Source organism: Durio zibethinus, chromosome 26 (assembly GCF_047325235.1).
Source record: "Durio zibethinus cultivar Kanyao isolate XHJ-2024 chromosome 26, ASM4732523v1, whole genome shotgun sequence".
In the NCBI taxonomy this organism is placed as follows: domain Eukaryota; kingdom Viridiplantae; phylum Streptophyta; class Magnoliopsida; order Malvales; family Malvaceae; genus Durio; species Durio zibethinus.
Window position 1 is genome coordinate 5,793,766 of NC_143187.1, and position 13,796 is coordinate 5,807,561.

At 33.7% G+C, this 13,796-nt stretch overlaps 1 pseudogene across 1 annotated transcript; it reads left to right on the top strand.

Annotated features, from left to right (window-relative positions):
- Nucleotides 1-4,123: 4,123 nt before the first annotated feature.
- Nucleotides 4,124-7,728, top strand: LOC149511265 (uncharacterized; annotated as a pseudogene). Its single transcript, XR_016334208.1, has 3 exons — nucleotides 4,124-4,253; nucleotides 4,532-4,678; nucleotides 5,475-7,728. The product of XR_016334208.1 is annotated as an uncharacterized LOC149511265 (transcript).
- The last annotated feature ends 6,068 nt before the right edge of the window (nucleotides 7,729-13,796 follow it).

Consider the following 13,796-nt stretch of genomic DNA (forward strand, 5'->3'; position numbering starts at 1 on the left):
TTTAAGATATTTTGAATTTAATTTTACCAAATGATAACAATTTTACGTTAATAAATTTTTTATTTAGTTTTTTTTTTTAATTTTTGAATATCATTTTTTTTACATTGACAATTTAATTTTTTAGAGTATAATGATGTCTTTGATGTTTGTTTTTATTTTTCATTATATTTAAAATTATCATAACCATTTTTTAAAATATTACGATACTTCTAAATCATTTTATGATAAATTATATCAATTTTACAATTATTATCACAATATTACATTAACAAATTTTATATTTTTAAATATCAATTCTTTTGCATTTTTAATTTAATTAATTACGTTAAAATAATATATTTTTTATATTTATATTTATTTTTCATTACTATTAGATTTTTTTTTTCAGCCAACGATTTCACTGATGCAAAATTATCAATACATAGGTACCACATTCCTGCATAAGACAGGTGCTTCTTCTACGTATACAAGAATACTCAACAACAGAAAAATCACCCCAAAAGCAGCATAGCCAGAAATATTCATTACAGCCAAGCATGAAAAAGGTGAAGCGCTATCCGCACCCATTCTTGCCGGGGAGTCTGCCACATTTTTTGCTTTCATGCATATGTGCACAAAATCCACCATTCCAATTACCTCAACAGAATTTATCAATTTCTTCAAATATTTTCCATTGCTCCTACGGTCGAGTTTTCTTCTTGCACAACCAGCTAACAACCACCTTTCAATCAGACTTAATAATTAAAGCATTTATTTTGACCCAAGGGATAACTGAAATACCTCCAGGGCTGTCTTTATGACCAATTCTCTGCTCTATTTGAATCATATTCCCCCAATGGACCATAGAACAATTTTCTAATATTTCATGTATAATCCCTTAAGATTCCCCCACACCCAATCGAGCCTGGTTTCCCCTAGCTAACCCATCCACATTGAACTTATAAAGCACGATGACACTCGAACAAGACCATTGCACTCCAATTCTTACCCTACCAGTTCTCCTCGGTTAGGACCACCATTCAGCTTCAGTCAACATTGAAAACCCTTCTATTGCTTTCACCAAAGTAAAGTTCTCAACTTAATCATAAATAATATTCCTTCCCCATCCCAACCGCTCCCATTACAGATACTCATTCCTCGCTAACCATAAGGCCTATAGAGTAGCCCCGCACACTGATAACCACCACTTTTTCTTACTCCTGCAAACGAAACATTTTCACGTTGACACACCAGATGCTCCACATTCTTTGGAAGCACCCCTTACAGCTCCCACCACTTAAACACCAGAACCCAAACAATCCAGGAGTAGTGACATGACGCCAGAACCTTGTCACAATCTTCCTCAACCAATCTGCACCAGTTGCATATCATCTGGCTTTCTTCAAAGGTTCCTTGATCTGAGGAATTTCTTTGACGAGATACTATTCTTAATTGCCATCCAAATAAAATTTTGAAATCTTGGGGGAATGTTATATTTCCAATTTGAATTAAACCATACCTGCTGATCAGAATCGAGATTTTGACAGTCCAAGGTTGTTACAAACTGGTTGACCCGGGAACAAGCCTCTTTTATCTGGTTCCCATATACATTTACCTTTTATATTCACCCTCTGGGAAACTTCTCTCACAATTAGCTTCATACTTTTCAACAAATCTTCTTCCCATTCAAATAGCGGTCTTCTAAATTGAAAATTCCATTCCCTTGCCCTAATCACCATGTCAACCACCGTATTCTCCTTATTTGAAGCCAATAAACATAGCCTAGGAAAGGCCTCTTTCAATGGTCTATCTCCAATCCACTTATCTATCCACCTGAATGTTTGAACCATCATCAATAATCCATCTACATCCCCCAACACCATCAACCTTTTTTATGTCAACTGTATCATTCCACACATTTGATATATTTTCAGGCTGTCTAGCACAAGGAATCCAGTTTATCACTCCTCTCCCATATTTTTCCATTATTAATCTTCTCCATAGAGCATCCTGTTCTGTCCCGTACCTCCACCACCATTTTTTAACATTCAGAAATTTCTTACTCTTTTTTTTGTTATCTCAAGTCACTAAAACACTGAAAGGAAAATCTTGAGGGATATAGAGATTACCCAATTCTTTAATGCCGCCTGACTTCATCTCGCTTCCCTTTCCATCCTTGCTAATTCTTTTATTATCATTTATGTATACATCCTATTTAATTTGGAGTCTGTTAAATTTCCAAATTCATTTGCAGTTGATATATGATTAAAAATTTGGATTTTTCTATCTGGGCTATAAATTGACCCATTTTAATTTGAATTGATATTAGGATTTAGGCCCTACTGGATTAATTTTTTTTTTATTTGAGTTTAAACCCAAAACAAACCCCATTTTCCCTTCTCTCCCGCTTTTTCTTTTTCCTTTTAAAATCATTTCATTTTATTTCTCCTTTTTTTTTTTATTATTAGTATTATTATTTTAAACATTTTTATTATTTCTGAAAAATCAAATAAAAATCAAAACAAATGAAAAGACCCAGAAATGTGGGTTAAGAGCCTGAGTTCAACGTCGATACTTCTTAGAGCATTGAATATCCTGGTGTCGGTGTTAGGTGGAATTCTTGTAGCCATTGCTTTCCCAAGATGTGACTACTGTAATATTTCACCAATCATCGTGATTTCAATGTTAGCTGCTGTTAAAATCGGCACAATAGTCAAACTGAGAATTACCCAAGAAGCCTCTGCTAAAGTCACAACCGAGTCTCCTGGAAAACCTGTTGTCCTGGATGCTGTTGTTCACCATGACAGACTGCTGAAGTACAAAACATGGCTTTTTTGTAGCCGATTGGTCGCGAGGTTTACAATGTTGTAAAGTTTGGGTGCTTCTCATGATCTCATCTTGTCTTAAACGTGGCTAGATGTGCTTGTCAAGATGAAAATTATACAAATCAGTTATTTGTAAATAAAGATTTGCATCAGTATGATGTTTCTATAACACCGGCGGTCACATCACCAGGGGTGAATCAGGCTGTGATGGAGGAGCTGGTTAATTGTTGAGTACATTTATAGACACTATTCTCATAAATTCATTTGCAACTTACACCAAACTAGAGATGACATTCATTGTTAAATATTACATGAAAGTTCTCCTTTTTGTTCTTGGGAGTTAGTTTTAAGGGGAAAAAAAACTTTGTAAATAAAAGCATATTTGTCTACTGTTATGTGTCCAAAAATGCTGTTAAAGAGAAAGGCTGTGGCCAGATATAAAACATTGAAAGTGCTGCCTTTACCATACGACAATATTTTTTGAAGTTTTAACAGCACTTCATACATACTATGTAAACGCATCTGTGGCGTCCAACATGGAAAATAAGTACGAAACTCTACTAATTTGAAAAAAGGAGAAACTTCAAAGGGGTTCTGCTTATAATTTACAAGTCTTAATGCCCTTTATGTTAGCATATGTGTAAAACTCTTTGCATCAATTCATTGCTTATCGGCCGATCCAAGTTGTGTTATTATTCACTCGCTGTCCTCAGTACATTAACTTTTAAAGTTAACAAGTTATTCCCTGGCCAAATGAGTCTTGACCACTCAATCTTTCTATTATCCCTGCTGAAACTCCAAAGCAGACATACCCATGGTGGCGAGACCCGGCGAATTCGATATTTTTGGACTAATATGGTTTTCCATACAAGATTCTAGTGTAATGTACGCTAAAGCAGAAGAATCACCTTTCTTCTCTTTGGTATTTTCCCAATTAACTCACCTATTGCTTTGCTAATTGATCACTTTTACCTTGTTTATATATATAGATATATATATATTTTCCGGTCCTTTTGCTGAGTGAACTTGCCCATTGGGAAATTGCTGTTCTTTATCTCCTGATAAACATTTTGAAAAGAAAGTTGCTACTACTACTTAATTTGCATTTGTTAAATGTGCAAGTAAATCCCGTATAAAAAATGCAGAACAATGCAGAACTTTCTGACAGAAGATTGTTTTTATAATTTGTCACAGAGAAGTTAACAGATTGTGAGACGTCGGAGATTCTTTACTTCATTACATGGAGAAATCTTGCACCACATGTAACATGAACATCGATTGTCCGATCCCTTCTCTTTGCAGCTATAAATACATTTATGAGACCTCAACTGCATTTCTATTACTAGACTGTTGTTATAATTTTGGTCCCATTTACATTAATGTTTCAGAAAAATATAGTATATAGCTATTCTTGGTTATCACATATCTTGCCTCAAAGTTTATAACCAAGTAAGCTTTGCATTCCCTCTTATGAATCCATCCCTCTTATAGTATATAGCTATAATTGTTTATAGCATTTTCATATATTCATCTTTGGCAGTTGCTATCATCACCTATACCCTGTTGCCTTTTTATTTTTATTTTTTCAAATTAAGGTACAAATTCCAGCAACAACAGCTCAAACATTGCATTTCCACCCAAATCCCCAACAGCAATCACCTAGAGTAAGATCAGGTTGCTTCCTCTATCTTTGCTTAATTAATTACTTATAAGTTGCATTGTTGCAGAATTAGTACCCGATCACATTGCAAGCAGTTTCAGGCACGGTCTCAAAGGGCGGGTCAAGCTGTTTTTTTGTTGAGCATAGAGACATCTTCCACATCTTTTGGTGTGTTTTGGTTGCATAACAAGCACCGCCACTATGATAGTTACAAGTAAGTAGAACTGCAATTGCATATATCTGAGCAAATTCAGTTAATTTAAGTTACAAATCAGCTGCTTCTAGCATAATTAGTAGTGGTTTTCATAATTTAGTTTTAACCAAATTAATCAATTAAATTGATTTAATTCGATTAATTAATTGATCGCCAAATTAATTTCAATTGATTATCAAAATGATTTTAGAGAAATTTTAGTTTTTGATTAATTAGGTTTGAAAGCTGAATTAACTGAATTAATTAAAATTTTAACCAAAATATAATAAAATCTATATATAAAATTAAAAATATATGAAATTACTCATTTAATTTGAAGTTATTAGAATTTTTAATTTAATATTTTAGTGTTTGAATAATTTTGTTAGATTATTTTATTTAATTTGATTCCCACGTACAAAATTTAAAATTTAAAATTTAATTTAATTTAGTATATTTTTTTATTCGGTTAATAAAAAAAATTAACAGAATAAATTGAATTAATTTTAGTAAATTAATTTTTGAAATAAAAAAAATTAATTCGATTAATAAAGATAAAATAATAACATAATTTGAATAATTCGATTCGAAATTAACCAACCAAATGAACACCCTAATTATCAGGCAAGAACTCTGCTGAGCCCACTTAATTCCAAATCAATGCTTTTTAGCCAATTCCTTTTTTAGTTACTACTAGAAGTAATTGATGTTTCCCCTAGGTTCTTATTTCAAAAAACATTTAACGCTTAACATTTGATTAATTTCTGCTGCATGTTACTTCTAAAATCATTTAATTTGAACATGTTTGAATTTCCAGTTGCAACTGCTCTGCTCTTCGTAGAGATCAAGGATGCTGCATTTCTGAAAACCTTGTCAGAGGTTATGCTATCCCTTTGGCTCAAATGGGAACTCCGTGCAATGGTTGTAATCAGCCTAACCGTTCAGCTTATACTGATAAGATATGGGAATCGACGGCAATTCAGCGGGAAGGATGTAAAGCTTATCTCATTCCTTGTTTGGACGATGTACCTGTTTGCAGACTGGTTGGCAACAGTTGCCCTCAGCACTCTCCTCAGAAGCAGAAAGGAGCAAATAACCAGTCCACTAGTTATATTTTGGACTCCATTCCTGCTCTTGCATCTTGGTGGCCCAGACACAATCACTGCTTACTCCTTGTCGGACAATGAGCTGTGGCCTAGACATTTCTTCGGGCTATGCTTCCAGATTGGAGTGGCTCTCTATGTCTATGTAAAGTTTTGGACGCTAACAGTTACTAAGCTCACCTTTTTGGCCATTCCAATATTCATTGTTGGAATTATCAAGTATGGGGAGAGGGTTTGGGCCCTCTTCAAAGCTAGTAGCAAGCGGTTTAGGAAGTCTGTGTTCTCGGATACCAAAAGTTTCCAGCTTGAAGCTGACCTTGAACAGGGGTCTTCAGAGGGGAAAATGAAGCTGGAGGATTATTTAGGTCACAGATAAGCACAAATACTGGTATCTTCAGCGAGCTTCTCATTTATTTCAGGTCTTCAAGCCCCTATTTTCGGACCTCAAGCTCAGAATTTACAATGATTTACATTACATATTTGAAATGGGTTCCAATGTGACTGCAGAAGAGGCCTTCAAAATTGTAGAGATAGAACTTGGTTTCCTATATGATGTGCTCTATACAAAGATTCCTATAGTTTTATCTCGACACGGTGTAATTCTCCGCTGCATTTGCTTGTCATTCACCGTTTCCACACTGATTGCCTTCTTGATGGTCGTCGGTAAGCATGGCTACTCGAAAGTTGACATTGGCATATCCTACTTGTTAATGGTTGGAGCCATCTTTCTTGAAATTTATTCAGCCATTCTACATCTTAGCTCTGACCGGGGAATTATCTGGTTGACTAGTCAAAATAACAGGTTTCTTGAGGCTATTGGTTCTAAGTTTCTTTTGACCAAACCCAAGGGAATTCGATCCATGGCACAGCACAGCCTACTAGCTTATTGCCTTCAGCCTAGGAAACTGAAGCTGGCAGCAGTGTTAAACATATTTGACCCAGAGGACAATTTGGAGAAGTATATCCATACCAGTTGGAAGGATGTGAATCCTGATTTGCAAAAAATCATGTATTCTCATCTCCTAAAAAAACGAAAGAAATATGAAGAAAAACAATTTGATTTCAAATGTCTCTCAGAGTTATTGGATGAGAGAGGATACAATGTGCTTGGGGAAATCAATAATTTACGTGACACTTATTGGAGTGTTTCTGAGGCAGAATTTACCCACAGTGTCCTCTTATGGCATATTGCTACAGATTTTGTTTACCATGATGATCATCTTAAGTTTCGAGCAGGTAGCCTTGGTCCACATTGCGAAATCAGTAAGCTATTATCTGATTACATGATGTATCTTCTCTTTCTCTGTCCAGCAATGCTTCCTGAAGGTATCGGTAACATAAGGCACCAGCATACCTGCATTGAAGCAAAGAAATTTTTCGGTAGCAATTTAAGATTCAGGGAAGCTATAGGGGCGTTGTCTGGAATTGACTTTGATTTTCGATCATTCTTTGTCGAGATGGGAAATAAGAGGAAGTCAGCATTCTTTGAAGGATATCTTCTTGCCAACCAATTAAAAAGTTTGATATCAGATTTTCATTATGATCACAAAGAAATATGGGATCTGATAGCTCAAGTGTGGCTGGAGATGCTGACTTATGCCGCGAGTCAATGTTCGTGGAAGGAGCATGTGAGACAACTTCAGCAAGGCGAGGAGTTGCTAACCCAGGTCGCCCTACTCATGGCACACCTTGGTTTGAGTAAGAAAATCAATCTGGTGCCATTAACCGAAAGACTTCAGCAGGCCTCCTTTAAGCCTAGCTGGCATTGGGATAAGCTTGACCGATTGGCTTATTACTTGGCTTAGATTCATCCGTCATCCTCAAACCCGACTTGCTTTGGGTATTCTTCTTATTTTTACAATATTTTAATTTGGCTTTCTTTGTTTGTCCTTGTTAATTTCAAATAAACATATGGATGTATGCCAAAAAATAAAAAAGCATTTTAATTGGCTTTCTTTGTTTGTCCCTGTTAATTTCAAATAAACATATAGATGAATACAAAAAAAAAAAAAAAAAGCATTCATTGTTTTTTTTTTAATAATTGATGTATGGTTTTATTTTACTTAGTTAACTTTTTATACACACAAAACTATATTATTTTCAATTGTAAAAAAAAAAAAAACAAAAAAAGAAAACATAAAATGCTTTTATATGGACAAATTATAAAAATTTGATCAATATGAAATAGTTTAAAAGTAAACAATGTTAAATACAGAAAAAAATTTATTAAGACTTCGTAATAAATCTTACTCGAAATAATAAAAAAAAAAAAACTCATCGTAAATTTGTTTAAATATTTGTAAAAAAAAAAAAAGATCGAAAGTAATAAATATCATAAGAAAATAAAGTATCTTCGTACTTTTTTCACATAGCATTATTGCAATTAGAACTATTGTACCATTATTGCAAGACATTATTTTTTTAAGTTTTTTTTTTTTTAGATACTGAATAACTATAAAATAAGTTTTTTTTTTTTTTTTTGCTTTATACATTACCTTTTAAAATAAAAACAGATTGCAGGTTTCATCAAAAACTTATATTAAATTTATCTATCATCAAAATATAATCAATTATTTAAGTTTGTTTTTTAGATTTTAAACAAGTCTAAAATAAATATTTTGTGTAAACAGGATATGGAGGATAGTCAATTATTTGAGACTTAGGGTGGGTAATGACATAATTTTTAAACATAAGATTTACTAATAACAGGTTTGAAATTGCGTATCTGATCATATAATTCAATTTTATAGCAAATAAATGAAAAAAAAAAAAGGTGATTAAAGTCGAAAAAATCTAGGGACTAAAAACAAGAAATGCCTCCAACCATGGCATTGCCAAGCCAAACCCAACCCCCCCCCCTCCCAAAAAAAAAAAAAAAAAAACCCCACGTTTTTTTAATTACCAAACCAGAGTTAATTTGCCGTCTCTTCAAAGCCCAAATTCAACTTACCTTAAAGATGAATTTGGATAAAGGATTTCTAAGAGAGAATTTATTTCTAAATGATTTTTTAAATTTAAAATAAAATTATTTTGTTTGATAAAATAAAATTTAAAATTATTAAAATTCTTGTAATTGGAAAGAGGGTTTTAGTGGATTTAAATTCTCTTTTGAAATTTCAACTCAAAATGTGAAATTTGTAAAATTCTTCAAATTTTTAATAAAATATGAATTTTAATTATGCTTTTTTGCATTTTTTTTCTTCAATTATAACTAAAAAAACTCATTTGAAATTTTATTTTTTGTTTTTTCATGTTATTAGTACTATTTATTAATTTTTGACAAATCTAATGACATTCAAATTACATTTTTTTTTTCAATAATTTTCTTATTCTATTTCTATTATCATTATTTTTTATTTCATCAAATTTAATATTCAAAATTTCTATTTAAAAAAATTTATCTATGAACAATGCAATTACAAATGCTAATATTTTGAACTAATATATTTTAAAATAATTTTATTTCAAAAGTTTTTTGTTTCATTCAAATGCATACTTACATTTGGAGATAACTTCTCTCCGATGGTCATTAATTTGCAGATCCCAACCGACGGTGACATCCAAAAGAATACGTTAATAGCTAAGACCTGCCACAGACAAAAGCTTAAAGAAAATTAAAGGAAAAAAAAAAAAAAGCTTAATCAAAACATAACATCTTCCAAATAAACAGCACAGCAATAGGTTCAATATCCCATTTAAGGTCGCCTCCACAGCTGCATCACTACCCCATACATTATTTTATGTTTTAGCAGTCTCAAAAAGAAAAAAGTCTACAAGCACTGTCCTATCTTTTCTTTGATCAATGATCAAACAACTCCATATATCTCAAAATCCTTATCTAAACTTTTTTTTTTTCCTCTGTTTCAAAACTCAAAGTTTTTAATCAAGAATCATGACATTTGAAGAAGCAGAACCGAATCCAACCCCGGCACATATCTTGGATTGGCCTGAATATTCAGTATCATTCCTTACATCTTTCGTGGATAATCCGTACAACACGGGCGACGTCAATAGCTACCAATGGTGGGATCAGAATCAAGATATAGGTCAAGATCTGATTAACATAAGCGATACTGCAACGTCGATCAATAGCCCCACAATTGCTATTGCTGCTGCTGCTGCCGCAAATACTAACAACAATGGCCTGATACAGTCTAATTCCACCATTCCTAATCCTCCCTTGCCATCCAATTTATCCAAGAGAAGGAAACCCTCTGATGACCTGGTTCCAAGGATATCTCAGAATCATCAACACGAGGAATCAGAGCAGTAAGATCAATGGAAACAAGGATGGGAAAGCAGGACCCGAAGAAGTGGCAAATAAAAGGTCGGCTGGAAACAAGAAAAATTCAAACAAATCTTCAGGAAATAACTGTATTAACGGCAATAACAAGGAAGATGGGCAGAACAGTTGCTAAAACCTTGTGCAACATCTATTGTATGTTCTCAACGAGCTCGCCTCACCTACTGGAGATCCAATCATCGACCTGCAGACCAAGGCCTACGAGGCTCCGAGCCTTGACCCACCACCTATCCTCCTCTTCTGCTTCCACAGGATCTGTTACTTTTGATGCTGGAAACAAGAAAAATTCAAACAAATCTTCAGGAAATAACTGTATTAACGGCAATAACAAGGAAGATGGGCAGAACCGTTGCTAAAACCTTGTGCAACATCTATTGTATGTTCTCAACGAGCTCGCCTCACCTACTGGAGATCCAATCATCGACCTGCAGACCAAGGCCTACGAGGCTCCGAGCCTTGACCCACCACCTATCCTCCTCTTCTGCTTCCACAGGATCTGTTACTTTTGATTCCATTGAGCCTAAGTTCTTTCAACGATCTTTACTCAAATTCTGTGAGGTTTGCATTATTGTTATACCCATTCACTAGGTCAACACTTGATCAACATGGTCAACCCTTTGAGTTGTTCAGACAGTGAACCCCCATGTCGTCACGTCATCTATACCCAAGGAAACGGCTCGCCCCTGGCGAAGAGAAGAACTCACCCAACATTCCATTGACGTCACATCAAAGCATCACTTCAGATTTGAACATCTGATCTCCAACTTGTCTTAGACTATTAAAAACAGCTTCTAACAGAGGTGAGCATGTCTACATGAGAAATGACATAACACTACAATCAATAAGCAATTTAAACTTTTAGCTTCAAAGAAGTAAAATAAATTGTAGTTTTTCCTAACTCACAGGGTATTCATCACTAAACAAAGCCTGAAGGAATGTATAAGGAGAAGCATCGATGGGGCTGCAATTGATGATAAACTCTAGTGAGAGGCCTAGTTTTCCCCTAGCAGACTCATCCATATTGAACTAAAATAGCACGTTGACAGTTGAACAAGACCATTGCACTCTAATTCTTTAATTTGTCTTTGTTGCATCCCTACGAGTTCTCGAGTAGGACCACCATTCAACTTCGGTCAACATTGAAAACCCGTCTGTGGCTTTTACCCAGAATAAAGTTCTCAACTTAATCATAAATAATATTCCTTCCCCATCCCAACTGCTCCCATTAAAGACAGACTTATTCCTAGCTAACCATAATGCCATAGACTGGAGTAGCCCCGCATACTGATAACCACCTTTGTTTTAATTACTCCTGCAAACAGAGCATTTTCACATTGACACACCAGATCCTCCACATTCTTTGGAAGCACTCATTACAGCTCCCACCACTTAAGCACCAGACTCCAAAGTCCCAAAAATCCAGGAGTAGTGACATAACACCAGAACATGGTCATAATCTTCCTCAACCAATCTGCACCAATTGCATACCATCTGGCGTTCTTCAAAAGTTCCTTGATCTGAGGAAGCTATTAGACGAGATACTATTCTCAATTGCCATCCAAATAAAATTTTGAATACTTGGGGGAATGTTATATTTCCAAATTGAATCGAACCATACCTGCTGACCAGAATCAAGATTTTGACGGTCCAAGGTTGTTACAAACTGCTTGACCGGGAATAAGCCTCTTTATCTGGTTCCCATATAAATTTACCTTTTATATTCACCCTCAGGGAAACATCTCTCTCACGACTAGCTTCATACTTCTCAGCAAATCTTCTTTCCATTCAAATAGCGGTCTTCTAAATTGAAAATTCCATTCCCTTGCACTATTCACCATATCAACCCCCGTAGACTCCTTATTTGAAGTCAATAAAAATAGCTTAGGTTAGGCTTCTTTCAATGGTCTATCTCCAATCCACTTATCTATCCAAACTGAATGTTTGAACCATCACCAATAATCCATCTGCCTGTCCCAACACCGATCAGTTTATCAACTACATTAACATTTTTTATATTAACAATGTCTTCTCACACATTTGACAAATTTTCAGGCTGTGTAGCACAAGGAATCCAGTTTATCACTCCTCTCCCATATTTTTCCATTATTAATCTTCTCCATAGAGCATCCTGTTCTGTCCCTCAAGTCACTAAGACACCAAAAGGAAAATCTTGAGGGATATAGAGATCACCCAATTCTTCAGTGCTGCCTGACTTCATCTCGCTTCCCTTTCCATCCTCGTTAATTCTTTTTTATCATTTACGTAGGCATCCTATTTAATTTGAAGTCTATTAAATTTTGAAATTCATCTGTAGTTGGTATAATATTAAAATTTTAGATTTCTTATCTGGGCTATAAATTAACCCATTTTTGTTTAAATTGATATTAATATTTAGGCCCTACTGGGTTAATTGAGTTTGATTTGGGTTTAGACCCAAAATAAAGCCCATTTCCCCTGCCCTTTTTTTTTTTTAAACCATTTCATTTTATTATTAGTATTATTATTTTAAATGTTTTTATTATTTCCGAAGAATCAAATAAAAAAGAAGAAAAAAAAATGAAGGTGAAATTCTTGATAAAATTTTTGAAAATTTTGAAATCAAATTCGAAGAGATGATAAATTTTGCAACTTTTAAGGAATAAAATCTCAAGATAAAAATTCGAAAGTTGTTTAGCTCATTCCTCATCTAATCTGGAGTTTTATCTTAATGAAAGCAAAGTCCCTATATAATCCCGATCACACACCAAAAGGAGCATAAAAAAGAAGGCAATTTCAAAGCAAGAAATAACACTTAAAATTATGATACTTTGGTCCTTAGAGTTTCGGAAGTAGTGTTTCTTTAGGATTTTCTTCCTAGATTTCTAGACTAAGAAAGGAGGGGCTATGAAAAATTTCACACATTACCCAGAAATGTGGGTTAAGAGCATGACATCAACGTTGATACTTCTCCTCAAAGGAAAGGCACTGGTTTCAATAATACTCAGATTAGCATGGGGAGATTATGTATATTTGATGTGGACGGAAAGGAATAAGAGGCTATACAAGTCAGAAGAAAGCAAGAGAGAACAGATCGTAAGGGGAACTAAAGATGCAATTAGGCTAAGGTTAGTTGGAGTAAAGAATATTGAATGTGATCATGTTGATCAAACATTGGTTGAAAAATGGGAGCTTATTGGAGACACGTTTGTAATTTAAATTGATAATTGATATTGTTGTACTTGATACAAGGTAGCAGTATTTATTGTTTTTTTAGATAAATGAAAACACCACTTATCAAAACACGAAAAAACCTTGGTAATTGTCAAGGGTTTTGGTTCATAAATTTTTAAATTTTGAGAGAAAAAATAATTTAGGTAAAAGTGATATTAAAAAAGAATTTGTGATTTTTGAGTTTTTGTTCACTTAGAAAAAGTAAAATTTTTGTGTTTAGTTCACAGAAGTACAAAATTATTTAATAAATTTTTTTATTATATTGTGTTTGATAACACATAAATAATAAGTGACATTCATAGCATTAAAATGTAACTTTTTCAAACAAAGATTGTATTTTTTATTTTAAAAACATTATTTTTGTTGAATTCTAAAAAATATTTTTTTCATATTTTTAATAAAAATTGCGTTTTCTGTTTTAGAATTTGTCAAAAAAAAAGTTATTAAATCAAATGCATTGATTTAAATAAAACTTAAAAGAGAATTTTTTACTTGATACTCTCAAAATTTTTTCTAGAAATCC